General features: G+C 41.9%; 1 protein-coding gene across 1 annotated transcript in view; it reads right to left on the bottom strand.

The window, feature by feature from the left end:
* LOC102876034 (zinc finger protein 726-like) overlaps positions 1–4706 on the bottom strand; it is an 18071-nt gene that overhangs the window by 6806 nt on the left and 6559 nt on the right. The gene's annotated exons all lie outside the window — the stretch shown is intronic.

The following is a 4706-nucleotide window of genomic DNA, read 5'->3' as shown; positions in this document are numbered from 1 at the left end:
CCAGGAGAACCATGGCCCAAGTCGGGCATAACAGCTCACGCTTCTAGACCTGTGGGCACCTAAGAACAATGACCCTCGGCATTCCGATCATGAGTGTGGACAGGGGAAGGGCTGGGTATTAAGGGAGCATGGAGTTTGGTGCCTCCTAGGGCTATTCTGAGAGCCTCCTGCTCCACCTTTTCTCCTCTCGGGAAACAACAGTCCTCCAGAAAACATGGGTTCCCAAGAATGTCTATCCAATGGCACCACCTCAAGGTTGAAGGACCTGACTCTCCAGGACTCACCATTTCTTTGCTTGGTCTTCTGGAGTTCAAATGGAACCGTGTTTGTTAATACGAAGAAATCACTTCAGGATGAGCATTTGAGTGGGAGAACACTGGATAACACGGAAGCAGATGAATGATGTCGGGTCCACACTCCCTGCAGAAGGGCTCAAATCCTCCCTTCAGGTTTACAGAAAGGCAAACTTCAGTGGCTTGAACTGGACATGCTTAAAAGGCACTTGAGATCTGAAACTGACAAGAGGAAACAAGGGTTAGTAAGCAAAGTGGAGGGAGGAGTTTGGCTTCATTCACGTGGCTTGTCCTCTAAGGACTAGCACTGCTAACGTCACAGTCTATCCTTGGGAAGGCTGAGTGCATACGAACTAGTCAGCAATGGTGAAGGCAAACTAGAAGGATGCTTGACCAGGCAGGAAAAGGTCCATCTGATTCCCTGCAGTTCTGTTCTAAGCACAAATATACATCCACAGGGGGGCTCTGGTGGCCTAGTGGCAAGAAGCTGCACTGCAATCCCAGAGGCGCATGGTTCAAATCCACCAGATGCTCTGCCGGGGAAGGAGGGACAATCTCCTCCTGTACCAGTCAGATCTGATTTGACGGTACGTGCGCACACGCACACACAAAATAATAAAGTAATAATAATAGTAATAATAATAGTAATAGTAATAGTAATAATAATAATAAAATATACATCCACACTGGGGGAGAGGCCGTAAGGAAAATCCTAATTGTCCTCACTGTGTAAGAGATTCAGCGAAACACTGCGAATGCAGGAGCGGAGGGATATATACAGATGGCCACACCCACGTGTGATTTCTGCTGGATGGGATGCTGGGGATGCAAGTACAGCAGTACAACTTTTTTTGTACCAAAGACTTACTCTTTTCAAAACGGTCAAATATACCTAGACGATAAGGAGGACAAGGAGGAGTTAATGCTTGAGTATTATCCACTAATATGACAGAAAAGTCTAAAAACCAGTAATAAGTATGGTTGCATCACAAGGCTGCATACAAGTGGTTCAACTAGGGAAAAGTAAGAAGGAGTTACATGAAATGAAACCTTAAAATAGAAAAAATGGTTCAAAATATGGAAAGGAAGTAAACTGTGAATGGTGACATGTACATACAAACCTGGCTATTTCAAAGCTTTCCCATCAAACTAAGGTTTTACTAACCAAGCAATAACATCATTTGGTAAGGCAGTGAGTAATGAGTGAATTTTAAGGTGGTTCCACCATCTCAGTATTAACCAGAGAAAAAGAAAACAGGCCTATTCAAATGAGAATTTAAAACATTTCAACTGAACTCGTGGCTGATAACATGAATCGCTTCTCCCTTCCTGAAAGCTCTAACAACACAGTCTGCATGACCCTGGAGTCTGCAAGAGAATCTCCAGTCATTTCATTCTGCTCTCCATTTTGATTTGTTCACCAACACTGTGTATCAATACAGTCATCACTGCTAGTATTAGAAGCCTTTGACCTTCAAAGAATAGACGATTCGATAGCCAAAATGACCAAAGGCATCCATGAGATCTGTAGTCTTGAGACACTTTTGAGGCACCAACTCCTGACATCCTCCATTGCCTTTAGAATCCATGCACTTTCCTTGGGAACTGTCAGCTTGGTAAAAATCTGTGACCATCCCTGGGCACTGCCCGAGTGAGCGTCCTAGCCAGCTGTCTAGATAGAACTGGGTTTGACATAATTCAGGCCTTCCAAATCTGTAAGGGTGCATTGGTGCGAGTTGTTGATTCCAAATCTGTGAGAGTGAGGGTGAGAACTCTCTGCTGGTTACACTAAGGTACCTGTTTTCTGAATATATACCTGTTGCCTAATTGTGCCTGCTCTGTTTTTTTTTTCATACTTAAGATACCGACAGGAACAAAAGCAGAAGCTCTCTCCCCATTCTCCGTGGGGCTGTGCTGCTGGCCTGCATGCAATCTTATTGTATAAGCTGTATTACCTCTGAGCAGTAGCTGTATCTGTTGAGTACAAGTTACATTGTATCTGGTCAGCAGAAGTTGTATCTGTTAAGTCGACTTTGAATTGTATCTGATAAGTAGATGCTGTGTTCTAGGAGTTCAAGTTGTATTGTATCTGATGACTCTACGACACCTGTTTTCTCATCTAGGGACCCCATATCTAGTAATATTTTTCTTTGGTTCATTTCATTTTAGATCATGTCTCTAAGTCAAAACAAATGTTTCCATAGTTGAGAAAAATTCTGTTAAAAGAAAATTCTGAAGGATCAGCCTATCTGCTGATATAATGTTTAGCCAAAAGAGTAAGTTTAACGGTCAGAAAATTCAGCCTTTATTTTAGTTTGATCTTGGTGAAAAGAAAAACCGGGCTTTTTTTATAGATCCTGAAATTCTTCAGCAAGTAACTTTATTTCACAAGAAGGCAAAGCAATTGGATGACATCTGCACACACTGGCCCAAACAATTCTATGCCATAAAATGAGAATCTAGTGCTGGCTTGGGCAGCACATACACTAATACTGGAATGACACACATCATCAGCACGGCCCCTGCACAAGGACGAGATGCAAATTCATGAGGCGTTCCTTATTTTTGCTTTGATAGACATTACTGTGGCAAGTGTTGTCTGACCTATTGCTTCAACAAACAAGAAGCAAGTAATTATGAGTTAATAAGACATGAATTTAGAAAAAAGAATATAGAGGGTACCTGGTGAAAGGGGGCAAAAAGAAAGGGAGCTGATCACCTAATGGAAGTAGGCAGAAAGTTACAAAATTCTCAATGATCAGGTAGAATTACTGTCTTAAGAAAGAGAATACACCCAGAGGCGTGCGGTTTGCGTCCACCAGATGCTCTGCTGGAGAAGGAGGGGCAAAGTCCTCCTCCTGTACCAGTCAGATCTGATTTGACGGTACACACACAAAATAATAAAATATATATGTATATAAATAAAAATATATAAATAAATAAGTAGACAGGAAAAAAGAGAATATAAATATACAGATATTTAGGGCGCAAACCAAGCCAGCGGTTTTTTAATTGCCAGTCACATGTTGTCGCTAAAACCTAGAGTGGGTCTCACTTCACAGGAGAAATGAGGAAAAGAAGCAGAGCTTCACAGTCTTTTCGTCTCATTCTTACGGCCAGGTCTGCTTGAGACAAGGCCACACAAGACCCCCTTCAAGAGGTCAGCCAAACTCTAATGTCTACGAAAAACCAAAACATGTTATAAAGAGTATCCACGAGATAACTCAAATTGGAAATAGTCTTACTCTTTCTCATGCTTTTATACTGTCTGTCTGATGAGGTATAAACGTTAAAAGCTTCAGGTACCAAAACGTGAGATAAGCTCTTAACAGTTCTGTAGCTCAGTAAATGAAAGCATTGTCTAATGCCTCCATGGGACACTGTCATAGCCCTAAACATCAAAGGAAGTGTGTATCTCTGAGGAGGAGAAACTATGCCTCTTAAACATGAAGAACTGGGTTTTCTTTCTTTGTTTGAAAAAATATTGTAAGCACAGCTAATTGAGTAGAATAAAGGGACCTTTGGTGGCCTAGTGCCAAGAAAGTGTGCCACAATCCCAAAGGCACAACACAGTTTAAGGACACCACCAGCTGCTCCATAGGAGAAAGATGGACAGCTATGGGGTCAGTTCCAACTTGACGGTACACAACAACAACAAAGGTCATAAAATGTTCTCACAGGTCTCTATAGGCACCTAGAAAGACAGTAGGCAGGAGTGGTGTCCAGTTCTTTTCAAGAAAAGAAGAGTCTGACAGTGCGGGCTATGCCATGTACAAAGAAGTGACTCTCAGTTTACAGTTAGAAAATGAATGACAATGTTTCCTTTAACAATTCAAATGGGTGATATTATAGAGATAAATACAGCGCATCCATAGAGTTGCTTGTAATTGTTTAAGTCTTAATATTAAGAAATGGGAAAATAAAAATAGGACTTCATATAATATCAGAAGGGGGAAAGCACCTTTCCTGGATTAACATTTACCTTTTTAGAAACTGTGTTTCTCAATCGTATGTAAATTGTACCTTGAATGGCTTATCAGGAAGGAAAAGGCAACTTTCCTGGATCAGCATTTACCTTTTAAAAAAGAATTTCCGAATCGGGATGGGGTTGTCAGACAGAGGCATTGCGATTGGCACAGGATAGAGCAGGGTTTAGGGCTGTTGTACATACGGTCGCTATGAGTCGCAAACGACTGGATGGCACATAACAACAACAACAACAGCAACAAGAACAACCCCATGTAAATTATATCACAACCTGTCTGTTTACTAGTAAGAGTGTAAAAATCCTGAAGCTGGGGAGCTCTGGTGGCCTAGTGGCAAGAAGCTGCACTGCAATCCCAGAGGAACACGGTTCGAATCCACCAGATGCTCTGCCTGAGAAGGAGGCGCAATCTCCTCCTGTACCAGTCA

Source organism: Elephantulus edwardii, unplaced genomic scaffold (assembly GCF_000299155.1).
Source record: "Elephantulus edwardii isolate Elephantulus edwardi_28Jun2011 unplaced genomic scaffold, EleEdw1.0 scaffold00292, whole genome shotgun sequence".
Taxonomy (NCBI): domain Eukaryota; kingdom Metazoa; phylum Chordata; class Mammalia; order Macroscelidea; family Macroscelididae; genus Elephantulus; species Elephantulus edwardii.
Note: the sequence above shows the minus strand (reverse complement) of the source record. Positions and strands in the feature narration are given on the sequence as shown.